Below are 19,882 nucleotides of genomic sequence, written 5' to 3'. Positions count from 1 at the left end.
CTGACATCCTCGCCATGCCTTCTCGAAGCGAAAGCACGCCCCTGGGGCTCGCCCAGATGCCTGACTCTCAGAACAAATGTTTGCATTTACAAGTTACTACGTTTGTGGTAGCTTCCCCTGCAGTAATAGCTAACGAACACAGTCGCCTTGGGAAGCATCCAGGAGGGCATTATAATGGGGCACATGAGTCGTCAGCGCAGAGGACAGGCATGCGACAGCACTCGCCTCTTGACTGTGGAAGGAGGCCCTTGCAAAGATTGTAAAAGGGAAGGAGGCAGTCGTAAGAAGGTTTCTGGGGCGCCAGGGGAGAGAGCAGAGGACTCCAAAGAAGAAATGAATACTAGGACAGAAGGAGAGAGTAGAGGAAGTTTTCACACTGGTGTGTCAGGGCTGGAGAGACGGCTCTGCAGTCGGGAGTGTTTGCTGCTCTTCCGGAGGCCTGGAGCCCAGGTCCCAGCCCCCGGAAGCTCACAATTATGTGTCGCTCCAGCTCAGGGACTCTGACTGTTCCTTTGGTCCTTTGAGGACAATCACACACATTCAAGGCACACACTCACACATACACATACAATGAAAAAATGATCTAAACTCTTTAAAAATGAGACGTCAGAGCCGGGCAGTGGTGGTGCACACCTTAATCCCAGCACTTGGGAGGCAGAGGCAGGTGGATCTCTGAGTTCAAGGCCAGCCTGGTCTTCAGAGTGAGTTCCAGGACAGCTAGGGCTACACTGAGAAACCCTGTGGTGGTGGTGGTGGTGGTGGTGGTGGTGGTGGTGGTGGTGGTGGTGGTGGGCGGGGCAGAGGTCAAGTTGGTATGAAAATCAGGATTGGAGAAGAAGAGTGAAAGCATCCCCTGGGCCTGCTACTATGGAGGTTCTCCCTCACGTTGGGGAAAATGGCTTTTTACAGATGGGGGAAGCCAGAAACCAAATAGCCAGGACCCAGAAGTGACTGGGAGGTGAGGTTCTGTTGTCAGAACAGGGCAGACAGCTCTGTGAAGTGTGTATGCTGCTTCTGTAGAGGACGATGGTGATATTTTATTTGTACTGAAATGTGATTTTATTTGTATGTTAATAAAGTTGCCTGGGGGTCAGAGCTAATAGCAAGCCATAGCAGAAGTCTGGCAGTGGTAGCACACACCCTTAATCCTGATCACATGACAGGCAGATCTCTGTGTGTTCAAGGATACCACCAGCATGGAGACACACGCCTTTAATCTCAATACCAACCATAGAAGATCTGGAGGTCTGTATTGATGTGCAGTGCCGAGAAGGTCATGTGGTTGGGTTTACAACCAATGAGAAGGCAGAATAGAAAGTTAATAAAAAGGGCAAACACAGGAAGTAGGGTCCTTGCTGAGGAGGACAGCAGTGGCAGTGAAGGGTAAGGTTTTTAACTCTTTTTTTTTTTTTTTTGGTTTTTCGAGACAGGGTTTCTCTGTGTAGCTTTGCGCCTTTCCTGGAACTCACTTGGTAGCCCAGGCTGGCCTTGAAGGTTTTTAACTCTTAGCTATTGCTCTGACCTCTTGGGCTTTTTAACTCTGCAATCGGCTATGTGTTTCTTATTTAAAAAGACGGTTACATCTACAGAGGACCCAGGTTTGGTTCCCAGCATCCATGTGGTGGCTCACAAATGTCTGTAACTCCAGTTCCAGGGAATCTGATGCTCTCTTCTGACTTCTGAGGGCACCAGGCACATACCACACACGGGTAGTGTGTGTGTGTGTGTGTGTGTGTGTGTGTGTGTGTGTGTGTGTGTGTGTGTAGAGTGTGTATATGTGTGTGTGTATAGAGTGTGTGTGTGTGTGTGTGTGTGTGTAGAGTGTGTGTATGTGTGTGTGTGTAGAGTGTGTGTGTGTGTGTGTGTGTGTGTGTGTGTAGAGTGTGTATATGTGTGTGTGTATAGAGTGTGTGTGTGTGTGTGTGTGTGTGTGTGTAGAGTGTGTGTATGTGTGTGTGTGTAGAGTGTGTGTATGTGTGTGTGTGTAGGTATAGGCATGCCACAGTTGTGTGTGTGGCAATCGGAGGACAACTTGAGAGTCAGTTCTGTCCTCCTACTATGTGAGTTCCAGGGACTGAACTCTGGTCATCAGACTTGGTGGTAGATGCTGTCTCCTCCTGAACCGTCTCACTCTACTCCACCCCCTACAACCCCTCTATAAACATAGGGAAGAGTCCAGGCTGGTGGCGCACGCCTTTAATCCCAGCACTCGGGAGGCAGAGGCAGGCGGATCTCTGTGAGTTCAAGGCCAGCCTGGTCTACAGAGTGACTTCCAGGACAGCCAGGGCTACACAGAGAAACCCTATCTTGGAAAACCAAAAAAGCAAAACAAAACAAAAGTTACTAAGAAATAAGTAGCAGTAAATAACAAGGGGAAATATTAAAATATAGCCAAAAAAAGATAAAGGGAAGATGTGACTAAAATTGGTGAAAGTGTGACTAAAATTGATGAAATTGGAGAGTGTGTAACTCTGATCAGAGATGTGAAAGTGCTAGTCTTTGAGTGACATCTCCCCGCAGAGGGAAGATGAGGCAGGCCTGCTGGAAAATGCTGCTGCTGGGGGAGTTGAGTGGGAAAGGCAGAGGCTGAGGGGCTCCTTTTTTTTTTTTTTTTTTTTTTGAGCTAAGGATCGAACCCAGGGCCTTGCGCTGGCTAGGCAAGAGCTCTACCACTGAGCTAAATCCCCAACCCCAGGCCTCTGTTTTTTGAGTGAAATGAAAAAGTCAGTGGAGAGAGGAGCTTGGGGCCAAAGAAATTTGAAATAGACATTGGGGGAGCTGGGGCCCCGAGGAAGGCTGGATTGGTGGAGACCACTCCACTTTTCCCAGAGTCCGCTGTCTTCAGGGGCACTGATTATACTAGGCGCTCTGAAACTGAACCAATAGGGTAGACAATCTCAATTAATATAAATATATTTTTAAAAGGGGTTCCTGTGGCCTCAGCTTCCAGGGGAGCTGGGCCCATGGATGTGCACCACACGTAGCTAGGGAGCCTTGTTCTTGTTTTATTGTCAAGGAGACTAAGGATGTACTTTTCTGTAGGAATTTTGCCAAATAGAATTTGCCAAAGAGGAAATTTAAATGGACTGGAATTAGGGAATCTGAAGGACTTCCTGGAGGAAACAGGAAGGAAGTAGAGAGCTCAAAGTGTAGGGATTGGCAGAGTGAAGCTGGAGAGAGGAATGGAAGGAGGAGACAGATCGCTGAAGGCTGAGAATTTGCAGATTCAAAGTCAGAGACTGGAATCTGGAAAAAATCACTGAAGAAGTAGCTGAGGCCTGAGTTTAAAGACTCTAAGAGTTGTCTCCTTCTCCTCCTTTTCCTCCTCCTTTCTGTCTTTCTCCTCTTTCTTGTCCTTCTCTTCCTCCTCCTTTCTCTTCCCCTCCTCCTCATTTCTTCTCCTCCTCCTTCTCCTCCTCCTCTTCCTCCTTTTCCTCCTACTTCTCCTTCTGCTCCTTTTCTCCTCCTCCTCTTTCTGCTCCTCCCCCACTCCTCCCCCACTCCTCCTCCTTTTCCTCCTCCTCCCCCCACTTTTCTTCAGCTCTGGGAATTGAACCTGGGGGCTTCACAGGTGCTGGGCAAGCACTCTGCTGCTGAGCAACATCCCCAGGCTCAGGAGTTTTAGTTTCTACCTTAAGGATAAAATCCTCAGTGAGGATTTTAAAATAGAGAGTGTGATGATCAGGTTTGTGTGTTTTTTGAGACAGGGTTTCTCTATGTAACAGCCCTGGCTGTCCTGGAAGTCACTCTGTAGCCCAGGCTGGCCTCAAACTCACAGAGATCCACCTGCCTCTGCCTCCAGAGTGCTGGGATTAAAGGATGCACCACCACCTCCTGGCTTCAGGTTTGTGTTTTACACAGATAACTCTAGTGTAGCAGGTGAGTCAGTTGAGCATCTGGGAGACATTTTCGAGGCTGTCGAGAGCACATTCTAGACAGAGGATGGCAGAAGAGGGCCTGGAGTCAGTGAGGCTAGGGCAGCTGTGGAAGAGTGGGGACCAGGGTTAGGGATGTCTTCCGGTCCTGGCTCGGGTAACTGCACCAAGGGCAGAGCTCTCACTGGTCCAGAGAAGCCGAGGCGAATGTTTCTTTCTGTTTTAGACCTGCTAGTTGAGGTGCCTGAAGACACTGAGGCATGTGGCAGGTGGGGGGATGTGTGGTCTATGGTGCAGGCGGGGCAGGCGGGCAGTAGTACAGGGGTGGCCAGTGGAAGCCTTGAGGGGGAGTGTGTGCAGGTGAGAGGAGCCAGAGCCGGAGGAACCTTGACATCTGTGGACAAAGGAAGAGCGAGGTTTGCAAAGGAGGCTGAGCTGCTTCCTTAAGAGAAAAAAGAGGAGGAGGGATCGGTCTCCCCAGTGCTCAAAGAAGAAAGCCTGCCGAGCAGATGAGCAGCCGCAACAATAGCAGGGGAAGCAGAGAGACTGGAAATCTGCTCCTGGCTTTGGCAGGGAGCCACCATTGGGGAACTCTTCAGACTGTAGGTGCTAGGGCTGAGGATGTGGCGCAGCCATAGGGCGTTTGCCTAGCACGCACACTGCCCTGTGTTCGATCCCTGGTAGCGCAAGACAACAACAGCGGGCGCTGGGAGACACGTGAATGGGAAGATGGGCAGGAGGATGCTGAAGACAGCATGGCTGTGTGGAGATGGGTCTAGGGCTCCCTGAAAGACCAAGAGACCAGACAGCCTAGGGGAGGATGGGATCAGAGGAAGATCAGAGAAGGATGCTCTCTCCTAAGCCTTGTCATAGAGTCCCTAAGGCCTTCTGGGCTCCTTCTGGGCCTCTGTGGTGGTCCGAATAATGATCCCCATAGGCTCATATATTTGAATGCTTGGTCCTCAATTGGTGGAACTGTTTGGGAAGGATTAGGAGGTGTGACCTCGTTGGAGAAGGCGTGGCTTTATTGAAGGAGGTGTGTCTTTGGGAGTGAGCTTTGAGGTTTCAAAAACCCATGCCAGGCTCAGTCTCTCTCTCTCTGCCTCCTGCCTGTGGATTGGATGTAAGCTCTTAGCTACTGCTCCAGCACCATGCCTGGACTCACTCTGTGAAACTGTAAGCAAGCCCCCAATTAAATATGCTTTCTTTCATAAGTTGCTGTGGTCATGGTGTCTCTTCACAACAATAGAACAGTAACTAAGAAAGTCCATCAGGTTATCTATAGGCACCTCTGAAGGGCGCAGGGAAAGAGACTGAGGAGCCTTCCTGGGATGTGGGTGGAGTGTGGAGAAGGCTTAAATGCCACACAGCAGAAGGGAGCAGATCCTGGAGATCACATCTAGGGAGGGAGGTGTAGGACTCCGGATCTCCAGCCAAGTGGCCAAGAGACCCAAGAACTAACTGCTACTTTTAACCCCTCTTGAAGTCTATCCATTTCTGAGCTGCTGACGCCCCTGGGAGGGACTTTCCACTTAAAGCATGGCCCACGCCAGACCACAGCTCTGATCGTCAAAGGCTGACACCAGAAAGAAAAACCAAGAATGACGGGGAGGGTCAGTGATGCCTTGAATCCTTTCCTATCCTCCTGAAGGGGGTGGGTGGTGTTGGCACCGCTGCCCAGGTCACAGCGTCAACGCTGGCCTCCCACTCCCAGGCCTTGCTTGATATGCATGTCAGATACTGGTGCCCTTTGCAAAGCTGTTGTTTGTACAGAAGCCCAAGGGATGGGGGGAGAGGGAGGACCTTCCCTTGTCATCCTCCGTCCCTGCCAGCATTTGTACTGGCAGGGACCTGCAGGCACACACCCACCCCAGGCACTCCTGCTGCTATGTGGACGGACGGACACACTGGAGGCTGCTGCTTCCCAGTTCCCCACGTGCCCCAGTTCCGGCTCTGAGTTCTCAGGACTGCTAGAAATAGCCTGGTCTCTGAGCTTCCTACTATCCTCATCCTGCTCCGGGAGTGTCTCAACCCAAGCCCTTCCTCTCCACTTCTCTCCAAGGCTGCTCTCAAAAGCACGCCTGGGCCTCCCGCTGAGCACAGACACCCCTGAGCCTCACTGCCTCTGGCTGGCATTACAAGGACAGAGGCAGAGCCTCCAAACTAGTGTGCCCTCTGATCCCCTTCCAGAGTGTGCGGCCTGCCTTAAGGGCAAGCGGAAGAGTGAGAAGCAGGCTCCTGAGGTAAGCAGAGGGCTGGGAAGAGGACGGCTGAGCCTGGAGCAGATCGTCCAGCCCTCTGGATGCTACTTTCCAGCTCTGAACCTGAACTCAGGGGACAGCCTTTGACAGGTGGCTGTCATCTCTGCTTGACAGACCAAGCAGGAATGGTGAACGAGCAGGAGACTCAGGGAGTCCACACAGCGCTCGGCAAACAGTAAGTAGGTGCTTAAACCAAGTTCTTCTCCTTTCTGCTCTTTGGGGCTCTGAGGGGAGAGGGGTGCTGGAAGAGGCCAGGGACCCCTGGAGGTAAGAATGCAGCTGTATTCTGTCTCCCTCCATGCTGGAGCTCAGGGTCGTCTCACTGCTGCTCCTGGTCTGTCTCCTGGGAAACCCGTTCCTCATGGGCTGATGAAGTCTAGTAGTGAGGGCCTGAGAGTGGGAGGCCTGCCTCTGAGACCCCCACCCCAGCACATACAAGATCCCCTAAAATTCATAATCCGATTTATATTCCTATTCCCTCCTCTGGACCTGTCACCATGGCAACAGTTTTCTCAGTTGCACTTCATCAGCTTCTCAGCAAATCTTTTTCTCTTCCTCCCAATTCAGTCTCTCTTTTCTCATCCTCTGTGGGTCTGCTCTCCTTCCCGTCTCAACTTCCACAGGCCCCTCTGTGCAGATCTCTTTCTCAGGCCTCATTCCCATCTCTCCCTCCTTGTCTAAAACTGTAGCCACCAGCTGGGGGCTGTTGGTTAGACAAGAACTGGTGTCCCTTTGGGGATCCGGGCAGAGAAAGGATCCCAGTGGATTCTGGGAGGTCTGCTGCAGTGACGTGTGGGTGGAGAGGGGTTACTTTAAGCCCTGATCTGCATTCTCAGACCAGAAGGAAGGGAACGGGGGTCAGCACAACAGCCCTGGACAGTTTCTGCTCCCGCACTGGGTCAAAATCAATCTTCTTTTGAGGGCACCCAGCAGGATATCCTCCCTGGTTCCCCCTTGGAGACACTCAGCCAATGCCTTTCAGCCAACACCAGCCTGGGATACAGTCTCCAAGCTTAACTGGTTCTGACTTCTCTCTCTTCAAAGTTGAGTTAAGCTTCTTCATCCCTTCCCTGGTCATGTCCACCAGAGGGGGTGGGTCCAATTATCATGTCCTAATGTGGTGACCCTAAACATGAGCTGCCCTCCGGAGCCCATCCCTCTGGATTTCTGTCACTATCCAGTGTAAAAACCCCACTGTCCCTCTAACCTTGTATATGAAAAATGGGATACTCTATCATCCTATAACCTGTTATTAAAGGTTTGTGGACAGGCATGGCGGTGCACACTTGTCACGTGAGTGCCTTGGGATGTGGAGGGAGGAGGATCAGGAGTTCAAGGTCATTCTCCACATGTGAGAAGTTGGAGGCCAGCCTGGGCTATGTGAAGCCCTGACTGGGGAGGGGTATAGCATCCTGTTTCTCAGATGTAAAGTTAGAGGGATGCTACCTGTTTCTTTTGTTTGTTTGTTTTGGTTTTTCGAGACAGGGTTTCTCTGTGTAGCTTTGTGCCTTTCCTGGAACTCACTTTGTAGCCCAGGCTGGCCTCGAACTCACAGAGATCCGCCTGGCTCTGCCTCCCAAGTGCTGAGATTAAAGGTGTGTGCCACCACCGCCCGGCTGAGGGATGCTACCTGTGACCCTGTTATTCTCCCTATCCGTTTTCCTTGGGAGGGCTCTCATGTCTACCCTTGTTGTGACAACTCCCCCTACGTAACCCTAGATCAAGCATCCTACAGTCATTCTGCATGCTCACTGTAGGTCTCAGTGGAGCCCCGGGCCGCCTACACTATAGACACACTTGAGAAGCCAGACCTGTCTCAGACACACCTTCTATCCCTTCCTCCTTAGCTCTCTGTTTTCTTCACTATTGATCCAGCGGCCACTGTATTCTAGACACCACACACACGGCACCTCTCTTTACCATCAGAATATTTGATCAGATAGTTATTATTCCATTTTCCAAGAAGACGCTGGAGCTCAAAGTGGTTAATTCACTCAAGCTAGTCAGCCAAAAGCTGGGACTCAAATCCACATTTGGAGCTCTCCAAAATTAGTGTGTTATTTTTTATTTTTTAATTTTTTGCTACACTGCACTGTCCTCACATGGCTCTTCCAACTCAAGAGGAGCCTCTCTGATTCTTTGTGGTGATATTGTGCACTCTAATAAACTTATCTTGGGTCAGAGAACAGAACAGCCACTAGACAGACATAGAGGCCAGAAAATGGTGGCACACACACCTTTAATCCTATCACTTGGGAGGCAGAGATCCATCAGGATCTCTGTGAGTTCAAAGCCATCCTGGAAACTGCCAGGCATGGTGACACATGCCTTTAATCCCAGGAAGTGAGGGCAGAAAGCAGAAAGGTACATAAGGCGTGAGGACCAGGAACTAGAGAGCCCTGTTAAGCTTTTAGGCTTTTAGCAGCAGTTCAGCTGAGATCCATTCGGATGAGGACTCAGAGGCTTCCAGTCTGAGGAAACAGGGTCAGCTGAGGAGTTGTCGAGGTGAGGAAGCTGTGGTTTGTTCTGCTTCTCTGATCTTTCAGCGTTCACCCCAATATCTGGTTCTGGGTTTGTTGTTATTAATAAGACTGGTTAAGATTGCGTTACACTTCCTCTCTGATCCTAGCCCCGCCCACCTACAGTGTCCCGCCCCCTCCATGTGTCCTGCTGTTTCCCAAAGTGACATGAACTGCTATGGACGTGAACATTTGTGTGCTGCCTGTCTGTGTTCATCTCTATCAACTAAGATTCTTTTTGTTCCCTCCCCAGTCAAGGGCCTCGGGTAGCCCAGGCTGGCCTCAAACTTCTCACATGTGGAGAATGACCTTGAACTCCTGATCCTCCTACGTCCACCTCCCAAAGCGCTGGCGTGACACGTGTGCACCATGACACGTGTGCACCGTGACACGTGTGCACCGTGACACGTGTGCACCATGACGACACATGTGCACCATGACGACACGCGTGCACCATGACGACACGTGTGCACCGTGACACGTGTGCACCATGACAACACGTGTGTACCATGACAAATGTACACCGTGACACGTGTGCACCGTGACACGTGTACACCATGACACGTGTGCACCGTGACACGTGTGCACCATGACACGTGTGCACCATGACACGTGTGCACCATGACGACACGTGTGCACCGCCAAGCCTGGCCAAGAGTGTTAACAGGTCATATAATGGTATACACTCCCGTTTCTCGGACACAAGGTTAGAGGGGCAGTGAGCACTGAGAGACAGGGTGGGGACCCCACCATCACCTCCAGGTGTGGACTGGGGCAGAAACCTGACAAGATGAAGTCTCCCAAGATCCCCCAGAGCCCAGAGTGGCACACGGTGGGGCAGGCACAACACAGACACAGTCCGGGGAAACAGAACCAGGGTTCTGAATGCGTCATCAGCATAATATGGAAGCTGAAGTCAAATTCCATTTATTTATTTAGACGGGGTCTGATGTAGCCCAGACTGGCTTAAAACTCAATATGTACCCAAGACCTTGAACTTAAAAAAAAAAAAAAAAAAAGCATTTAAGCCGGGTGGTGGTGGTGGTGGTGGTGGCGGCGGCGGCGGTGGCGGCGGTGGTGGCGCACGCCTTTAATCCCAGCACTCGGGAGGCAGAGGCAGGCAGATTCTGAGTTCGAGGCCAGCCTGCTCTACAGAGTGAGTTCCAGGACAGCTAGGGCTACAAAGAAAAACTATCTCAATAAAATAAAATAAATAAAATAAAACAAAAAAGTAGCCTTTGGCTAGCTGTGGTGGTTCATGCCTTTAATCTTGGCACTTGAGAGGCAGAGGCAGGTGGATCTCTGTGAGTTCAAAGCTAGCCTGGTCTACAGAGTGAGTTCTAGGGGCTAGAGAGATGATTCTGTGGTTAAGAGCACTTGTTGCTCTTCCAGAAGACCTGGGTTTGGTTCCCAGCACCCACATAGTGACCCCAAACCATCTGTAACTCAAGTTCAAGAGGATCCAATGTCCTCTTCTGACCCCTGTGGGAATTTTGCATATAGGTGATGCGAATACATACATGCAGGCAAACACTCATATAATATACCAAATAAAAATAAATAAATCTAAAAAGAGGCTCGACATCGGGACTTCCAGGCTGGACAGGGCTACATAAAGAGACCCTGTCTTGGGGAAAAAAAAAAAAAGCCCAGTTGTGTTACATACTCCACCCACCCCACACACACACACAGGGTTTCTCTGTGTAGCCCTGGCTATCCTGGAACCTGCTCTGTAGACCAGGCTGGGCTCGAACTCAGAGCTCCACCTGCCTCTGCCTCCTGAATGTTTTGATTTAAAGGCGTGTGTTGTCACCACCCAGTTGGTACATGCTTTTGGTGTCAGGGCTGAGACAGGCAGTCCTTGGGCTCACTGGCCAGCCAGCCCAGCCAGTGAGAGGTTCTCTCCCCAGACACAAGGCAAGGGGCTGGGGAGAGAGTTCAGTGGGTAAGAGCACTTCTTGTTGCTTCTGCAGAGGACCTGGGTTTGGTTTTCAGCACCCGAGTGGTGACTTAGATCTGTCTGTAACTCCAGTTTCAGGGGTTTGATGCCCTCTTCTGGCCTCTGAGGGCACCAGGCACATATGGGGCACACAGGCAAACACTCATATACACTTAAAAGTGTATTTTCAAGGCCAGGCGATGGTGGCGCATGCCTTTACTCCCAGCACTCAGGAGGCAGAAGCAGCTGGATCTCTGAGTTCCAGGACAGCCAGGGCTACATAAAGAAACCCTGTCTTGAAAAACCACAAGAATAAATGAACATTTAAAAAAGGTAGACTCACTCACACTCACTCACACTCACTCACACACTTGAAGCCCATCTTGTTATCTTTAGCTGCATACTAAGTTTGCTGCTAGCCTGGGGTACATGAGGTTTTGTTTCAAAGGGGGTTGGGGGGGAGGAGTTGGTTATTGCTAAAGTTCAAATATGTGGAAGGCTACAAAAGACTTGCACTGTATGACTCACGGGGTAGAGAGCTCCAAGTGTGAAGCTCGGTCCCGGGGGATCCCTGGGAGCTGGGAGTTCAGCTCAGAGGAGGGAGAAGCAGCTACACCAAGTGGAGAGGGTGCCTTAGAGGCCATAAGCTCCCTGTCGCTGGAGCTGTTCAAGGTGGTCCTGGAACACTGCTTGCCAGGAAGCGTGGCATCAGGAAATATTTGAACTAGGTAGCTGGTCTTTGAGGTCCAACCCCATGGGGACCTGTGATAGCGCCTGTCTTTGCTGCCTAGTCCTTCCTGCCTCTCACCCAGTGCTCTGTGCTTCCCTAAACCTACCTGGCTACATTCCAGACCCAGATCTGTTTCCTCATTCTCCATCAGGTCTGAGGACAGCGCAAGCACCGCCCCCCCCCATCCCGCACCACCTACTGCATACATGTCTCCCCATTATCTAGTGTCCTCTGTTGTCCTGTCATGGTCCCATCTTACTTTGAGGACAGGTACCTGAGTTACCCGTCACTGGGTACAAATCGGCCAGGTGTAGTGGTGCATACCTGTAATTCTAGCACTCTGGAAATGGAGGCAGGATGATCTCAGGTTCAAGGCCAGCCTGGGCTTTGGAGCAAATCTGAGGCTGGCCAAGGCTACAGAGCAAGACCCTCAAAAAATAACCACCAAAGGCCAGGTGTGGTGGCACATGAATCCCAGGACTCGAGAAGCAGAGGCGGGTAGGTCTCTGAATTTGAGGCCAGTCTGGGCTTTGTAGAGAGATCCAGGACAATGAGGGTTACACAGAGAGACCCTGTCTGTTACAGAACAACAAAACCTGTCTCTGATGCTCCCAGGCCGCAGGCTTTTCTCCCTACCAAGGTGCTTTTCTCCCTCATCTGTTGTAGGAACTCTTGGCTTGGCTTGCTCTTCAGGGCTTTTGTAATTCAGAAGCAGGAAGACAGGAGGTCAGAGTTTGGACAAGGCAGGCAGGGGAAAGTAACTTTGTCCTGGAATTTGGGGAAAGAAAAAAGGAAAATAAGAAAACCTAGCCTGGTTCTGGTGGCACACCCCTTTAATCCCATCACTCAGGAGGTAGAGGCAGGAGGATCTCTGAGTTCAAGGCCAGCCTGGTCTACAAAGCAAGTTCCAGGACAGTCAGGGCTACATAGACAAACCTGTCTGAAAAAAGCAAAAAACAAAAAAGAAAGAAAAAAGAAAATCTGAGGGGCATTCTCCAATCTACTTAGTAAAGAGTTGTAGGGAGACTTAGGTTTTGGAATGCGCTGGTGTTGGTCACACGGTGGAATGGAGTGTTAGAGGAACTAATACAAGTGTGGCTGTGGGCTGTGAAGAGATGACCATCCAGTCAGTCAGAGCAACTGGAATTCTTTTTTTTTTTTTTTTTTTGGTGGGGGGTGTTTTATGCATATGCACATACGATTGGGCACCACTTTGCATGTAGTACCCTTAGACACCAGAAGAGGGCGTCAGAAACCCTGGGACTGCAGTTACTGGTGAATGTGAGCCGCCATCTGGTTGCTGAGAATCCATCAAGGGTCCTCTGGAGCAGTCAGGGCTCATAACCAGTCAACCCTCCAGCCTCCGAAACTGGAATCCTTTTTTGCGATTGTTGTTAATATTTGAATTATGGAGGCCCCCCATAAATTCAGTTCACATGTCCCATAATTTTCCCAGGACCAAGCATGGGGCCAGAGTGTGGGTGCCCCAGTAAATAGCACCCTTGTTTCTGCAGATACTGCACATATGACTCTGAGGCTCTGGGACCCTGTGCAAAGACAGGAACGACAGCCCATTCCTTTGCATCATGCTGCATATTTTTGTTGATGTTGTTGTTAAAGAAATGATGTCATTTCCAGGTCAGCCAGGGCTACACAGAGAAACTCTGTCTCAACATACACACACACACACACACACACACACACACACACACACACACACGAAGAAACAAAACAAAGATACGGTGTTACATACCCAGGCTGGCTTTGATTGAAGCTGGCCTTGAACTCCTATTCCTTTTTTTTTTTTTTTTTTTTTTTTGATTTTTCGAGACAGGGTTTCTCTGTGTAGCTTTGCACCTTTCCTGGAACTCACTTGGTAGCCCAGGCTGGCCTCGAACTCACAGAGATCCACCTGACTCTGCCTCCCAAGTGCTGGGATTAAAGGCGTGAGCCACCACCGCCCGGCTGAACTCCTATTCCTGAATGCTGGAGTTACTGGCATGTGTCACCATGCCTGGCCTTTTAGAACCACTTCCTAACCTGGGACTGTGAGTTACAAATGCTCTAGGAGTTAGAACCGGTTACTGGTCTTGACAGATCTTCAGGAGGCCTGGGGAGATGTGTTTGAAGTCCCAGAGCTCTTTGGGTCTGGCTGGGATTTGGACTCTGCCTGGCCCAGGCTTTCTTTATAATCTAGTGATTATGGAATGAACTAGAGCTACACACATATAAATAGAGGCATGACAAGAGAGATGGGGGCGGGGCTGGGAGCCCTGAGCACCCCACACTCTGGGAAAGATCCAGATAAGGAGGCCAAGACTGCCATTCCAGCTCTGAAGGCCTTACAGGGAAGGGAGCCAGGCACAGGAAAGAATCCAATGGAAAGTTGGAAGCAAGCATCGCCTTGGTGTCGTGGAAAGAGTCTGGATGGGGATCTAGAAGGCCTGGTCACCTCCCAGCTGTCACTTGCCAGCCATGTGATTTTGCGTACGTCTGTCAGCACCCTCTGAACCCTCTCTTCAAAAGGACAGTTCCATAGTGCTGCATAGAACAGCACATTAAGCAGCATGTAAGCATATTCTGTGAGTGCTCCCTGTTCTCAGTACAACCTCAGCAAGGCTCCAGCCCTTAACACAAGGATTACATGGCAGGAATTATGTCTCCAAGATGCAGCGCTGGCAGAATAGTTGGGAAGCAGGCCAAGAGAGGAGGAAAGTGGCTACAGCTTTTTCTGGGTCCCTGCCTCTGACAGCATCTCTTAGATTTGTCTCTAGTTATTTGTTTAGCTGTGCTGTGTATTGAACTCAGAACCCTGAATGTGCTAGATTGGCACTCTACCCTTGAGTCACACCATCAGCCCCTTTCCTTGGCTTAAGAATGTCTTAGTAGCCAGGTGGCGGTGGTGAATGCCTTTAATCCCAGCACTCAGGAGGCAGAGGCAGGCGGATCTCTGTGAGTTCGAGGCCAGACTGGTCTACAAAGTGAGTTCCAGGAAAGGCGCAAAGCTACACAGAGAAACCCTGTCTTGAAAAACAAAAAAACAAAAAACAAAACCCAAAAACAAATAAACAAACAATGTCCTAGTGAAGCCAGGTGGTGATGGTGCACACCCTTTAATCCCAGCATTCACGAAGCAGAGGCAGGCAGATCTCCAAATTTGAGGCCATCCTGGTTCCAAGGACAGCCAGGGATGCACAGAGAAACTCTGTCTTGGGGGGGGGGGATGCCTTGTAGTCTGAGCTCTTGGGAATTGGGAGAATTGTTTGACTCTAGGTGTTTGATATTAGCCTGAAACCACACACACAGTGGGACCTTATCTCAAAAAAGAATCTTGCACTGGTTGGATGAAGTGGTTTTCCCTTCCCATGCCTGTTAGTAGTTGGGGTGGTGGTGCACACCTCCATTACTAAAACTCAGTCAGGCTTGGTTGGGGGCAGGTTGTGTGTACAGATGGTTTGAGGCCGGCCTAGGCTACATAGACCCTCTCTCAAAAAACAGCCAAGTGTGATGACCCATGCCCATGACCCATGCCCATGACTGCAGCACTTTGGAGGCTGATGAAGAAGGACTGCAAAAATCTTGAGGCCAGCCTGGGCTACACAGTGAATACCAGGTCAGTCAGGCCTACCTAGCAAGGCCTCTTTTCCCAAAACAACAGATGAAACCAACAAATAGCCATGTCAACCGAATTGTTTTCTTCAGGGTGACGAAGTACTTACGGGCCTGTAGAGATGGCTCAGTGGTTAAAGTGAGTGGCTGCTCTTTTGGGTTCAGTTCCCAGCATCCACATGGCAGCTCATGCTGTCTGAACTCCAGTTCCAGGAGATCAGGGTGTCTATGGGCACCACACACAAAGTGGTGCATGTAGGCAAAACACCAATATGTATAAGAACAAATACAATTTCAAAGTAAAAAAAAATAGAGATGCACTTGCAAATGATTTCACCCTGTTCCTTTTCTTTTATTACAAGATTTTTTTAAATGTAATGTGCCAGATGTGGTGGCACACAACTTTAATCCCAACACTCAGGAGGGAGGCAGAGGCAGGCGGATCTTTGTGAGTTTGAGGCTAGCCTGGTCTATAACATGAGTTCCGGGACAGCCAGGGCTACACAGAGAAACCCTGTCTTGGAAAACCAAGGGGGGAAAAAAAAGAATAGAAAAAAAGGAATGCTTTAAGAATTTGTGTGTCATCCTTGTGTGTGTGTGTGTGTGTGTGTGTGTGTGTGTGTGGCTTGCTAATCTCTATATCATTCCTTTTTTTCTTTTGATTTGTTTGTATATGTGTGCTAAAGTGAGCACTACAACATTATTTCTTCGTGGGGAGTGCCTGTCTCCACATGCAAGTCAGAGAAGATGTGACACTTGATTCTCTCCATCCACAGTGTGGGTCCCTGGGCCTGAATCAGTGGTAGGCGTGGCAACAGACACCTACTGTACCCACTGAGCGTCTCACCAGCCCTCTTGGTTTTTAACATTGGAAGAAACAGGCCTCGAAAGTGATCAGGGCCGAGTCCCATAGTCTTCCCTCCTCGGAGAACATGGAGGAGAGCTCAGAAATCTCTTCAGTTAGCTGGAAGAAATCTCCTGCTGCACTCTCCTTAGGCTTCCAGCAAGATGTGGACTGTCTCCCCAGGATTCCAGAAGTCTAGATGTTACCTCCCTGTGACGCCTAACTCAGGAATAGGCTCTTTCCTGAGAACAGACTAAGCTCCTCCTCACACTGAGTCATAATTCTCAGTGTATTGTCTGTCCCTAGCAAGACTGTTGGCTGTGTGAAGGCAAGGACATATCGGTCTTGTCACCTACATGAATCTAGTGTCCAGTCCAGTGCCCGGAACATAGTCGGTCTTCAGTAAGTATTTACTGAGTGACTAAGCAGACAGAGTTGGTCAGAGGAGTGCTGAAAGAGAAGGCTGAGTCGGTTATCCAAACTCCCAAGGAGAGCTGGGTCCGGTTAGAGGCCCGAACCCACCTACTTTGTAGGCTAAAGCAAGGGAATTGCAAGTTCAGGGCCTGCCTGGGCTACAGAGTGAGTTCAAGGCTAGCTCGGGCAACTTAGTGAGACCTTATTTTCAAGTTTTTAAAAGGAGTAAGAGGGTTAGGGACTTAGTTCAGTGGTAAAGTGTGGCTGAGCACCGAGAGACCCCAGGTTCAGTACCAGGCAATACAAACAACCCACCCTCAGAGTTCCTTTCCAACAAAGGGATTTTAGCTAGAATGTAACGGGAACTACAGAGGGGAGGGAAAGCAGGAAACCGAAAGGCAGCGATGCTAGCCCTTCTCAGCCACTGACTTTCTTGACCCTGGAGGCTTCTGCATAGAGGGAGTCTCAGCCTTGCGAGGGTAGGTAGAAGTGACCGGGGAGCTGCCAGAAGCCTTCAAAGTGGAGAGATCCAGGAGAGAGACAGCTCGGCTAGAAGGGAGCGAAGGGGAAGGGAAGCGAGGGAACTTTGAATCTGGCACTGGGTTTGCATTTGATGCTGAGCCTGGGAGGCCCGCATCCTGGGAGGAAGCAGCGAAGAGGAGTCTTCCTACTGACCCCCTTCCATTAGATGGAGAACTTGGGAGGAGAGGCCTCCGGCTTCAGTTCCGTAGCGCCGCACTTGAGTACTACTAGGCGGATCCTACCATGCACATCTGCACATCTGGAAGCGGCTAAAACCGCCGGCTGAGTGGGGATGGCAGGGCAAAGATTGCCGGTGGGTCCCTCCACACCTCAGAGGAGCTCTCTAGCCAATCTACGACATCCCCATTGAGGATACGGTTTTTGCTAGTGGGTGTTAAGCCAGATTTAGCCACAAGGGGGCAGAAAAAGCAACCCTTAAGGTCAGTATCCATCCAGCTCCCACCTACTCTCACCTGAGGCCAAGATGGGCGGTGCCTCACCTGGCTCTCACCTAGAGTTCCGTTAACCCCTTCCTGCCTAGTCTGAATACCTCCCCCAGCAGTCATTCTTAGCGGAACTGGGGGCCAATTTTGACCTGGAGACAGACTGTCCAGCCCAGGGTGGGGAGGCCAGGGTGGAGGTAAAGTCAGGGTTTCCAGCAGCTCAGATCCTTGTCTTCTCCTAGCTAGGGCCTGGGGAGGCTAGAATTCTCTGCCTCAGATGGGTAGGTGACCTCTCAGAACAGTGAAAGTCCTGCGGGTCGCAAGGGAGGCAAAGGAAGTGGTCACCTGCGCTGGAACTCCGGGGACAAGCTTTAGTGGAGACTGCTCAAGCAGCTTCAACATCCAGACTTCCGTCTCTCTGCAGCCATCAATCTGTCAAGGGGCTTCAGCTAGAGGGAGGGAGGGAGGGAGCCCACGAGTGAAGGGAAGGTAACAGACGGTGGGAGCCGGAAGTAGGCAGTTAAGACCAGGTTCGAGAGCGGACCGGATTTGGCAGCTCTCAGGTGCCGGCTTTGCGCGTTGTTCCTCCAGTTACTGGCAGCCTTTCAGGGCTCAGATCGGCCGAAGTTCCGGGATTGCGTTCCGGGCCTTAACGTGTTAAACTGTGGGAGTGGGGTTCGGAGTCCCTCCCTCCCTCCCTCCCTCCCTCCTTCGCGAATCAAGTGTCACCACCTCCAAGTCCACCAGGCTGGCACGCTAGGAGTTAAGTCTGCCCGCAATCTGCAAGACTGGAGCCAGAGATGGGGAGGAGGGGGGAAGGAGGGGGGAGCAAGGAGGTGGGGGAAGCAGACTTCAGGGAGACAGCGCCAGGAACCCCCTCCCTAGGGACCTGGCCCCTGGGCCCCCAGCCCCAAAAGGGGCCCTGCCCTCCCCGGGGTCGCGCTCTCTTCCCCCGCCCTGCCTGCCCCGCACCCCCCCCCCCCGCCCTCCAGCTTTGTGTCCCCAGGAGGGTGGGCTGCAAGATTTCCAGCCAAGCCTTGGCTGCCTGCTCAGTTTTTCCAAACCCTCCAGTCGGAGAAGGCGGGAGTCCTGTCAGGATAAAAGTCCCTCCCCCCTGCCCCTGCCGGCCCCCTCGCCCAGCCCGGAGTTTCCTACCCCCGCAGCTTTTCCAAACTCCTTTCCCTTTCCGACCCTGGCCCCAGCGCCCCCAGCCCCACCTCTCCTGGTTCCCAAGTTCCAAGTTCAGGTTGGAGGGGGCCAGGTGGACTCCACGGTCTTAGGGAGGCGCTGGTCAAGCCTCGCTCTGCCGGCCGACCCTGAGACCTGCGGGGCGCCGGCCTGACTCCCAGCCCCGGCCCGCCCCAGCCCGGGACTCGGTCTCTTGGCCACCTGGGAAGGTGGCTCTCGGGGTCTCCCGCTCCCGGAAGGAGGCGGTGCTGGGGACGTCGGCACAGCTGGGCGGTAAGGTTGGTGCGGCAGATGCCAGGCCCTAAGGCAGGCTTCGAGGAGGGGCAGTGTTCCCAGCGCTGGCACGGCTCTGTCCAGAAAGTCTATTATATAATAATCACCATCTATCAGGAAGCCAGGCGGCTGGAGAGAGTGGGGAAGCCAGGATGCCCGGATCCGCGCCTCCTCCAGGGGCCAGAAAGGTGTCTCCACCAAAATAGGCACCGTGTAGGCACAGCCTAGCGGTCAAATGATAGGGGGGTCCAGAGGCTAGTGAGGGGCGCTGGGCAAACTGGCTGCAGCCTCAAAAACCCCACCCTCAGAACTCTGACGGGCAGTGCCCCGAGCCAATGATTGAAGTCACCGTGGGGCTTGAGGTTAACCCTTTCTTGGGTCCTTAGTTGCTTCAGAGTATAGAGTCCCTTCCACAGAATTTCCCCTGAACGGCGCCTACCTGCTCGGGCTAGTGTACGCTGGAGAGGAGTGCCAGCATTATCTGTGCATTCTGATCGCTGCAGAAACAGGAAGAAGGCTAATCTCAGATCACAAGCAGTCCTGGGCGCCCTCTTCCCACCGTCCACAAGTCAATTTTATTACAAGATGCGGTTGTGGGTAGAGTTTCCAGAAACAGCCTTGGGCAGCGTTGGCACAGAGACATGGCATCAGAAGCAGGCACCTTCATGCAATTATATCCATGCCGCACTTTCACCGGCCAAAGCCGACGTGGACACTCACTGGCACACCTGTGACATCCCTCGTCATGCAGCTACACGCGGAAGCACGGTGGCTCCCCTAGTTGGCCAGTAGAGGGAGCCGCTCGATTCCAGCAAAGGGCTGCTGGCTCCCCTCCCCGGCTCTTGGGCTCCAGGGTTCCACCCAGAACTCGTGGCTGCCCAAAGCTGGGCTCTGTATGCAGACCTGGAACCTACATTGGGGGAGTGAGTCACAGCCACACCCAGGAGAGCGCTCCACATGGCTGCTTCACAGGACATACCAGACACTCTTGGGTTTTATTATGTACGACATTAGAGACCCCTGCAACCCAGCCATCATTTCCCCTTATATTGATTTATGGACCTACTATGAACAGGACTTGTGCCAAAAGGGATCATAAGAAGGGCTGGGCCTGGTTGTGTATGCTTTTAATCCCAGCACTTGGGGAGCAGAGTGAATCTCTGAGTTCAAGTCCAGCCTGCTCTACACAGAGAATTCCAGGCTAGCCATGGCTATATGGTGAGACTCTGTCTCACACAAAGAAGGCCAAGTGACTTGTCATTTGT

Source organism: Peromyscus leucopus, chromosome 7 (genome assembly GCF_004664715.2).
Source record: "Peromyscus leucopus breed LL Stock chromosome 7, UCI_PerLeu_2.1, whole genome shotgun sequence".
In the NCBI taxonomy this organism is placed as follows: Eukaryota; Metazoa; Chordata; class Mammalia; order Rodentia; family Cricetidae; genus Peromyscus; species Peromyscus leucopus.
The sequence above is the reverse complement of the archived record's forward strand: the minus strand, read 5'-3'. Positions refer to the sequence as shown.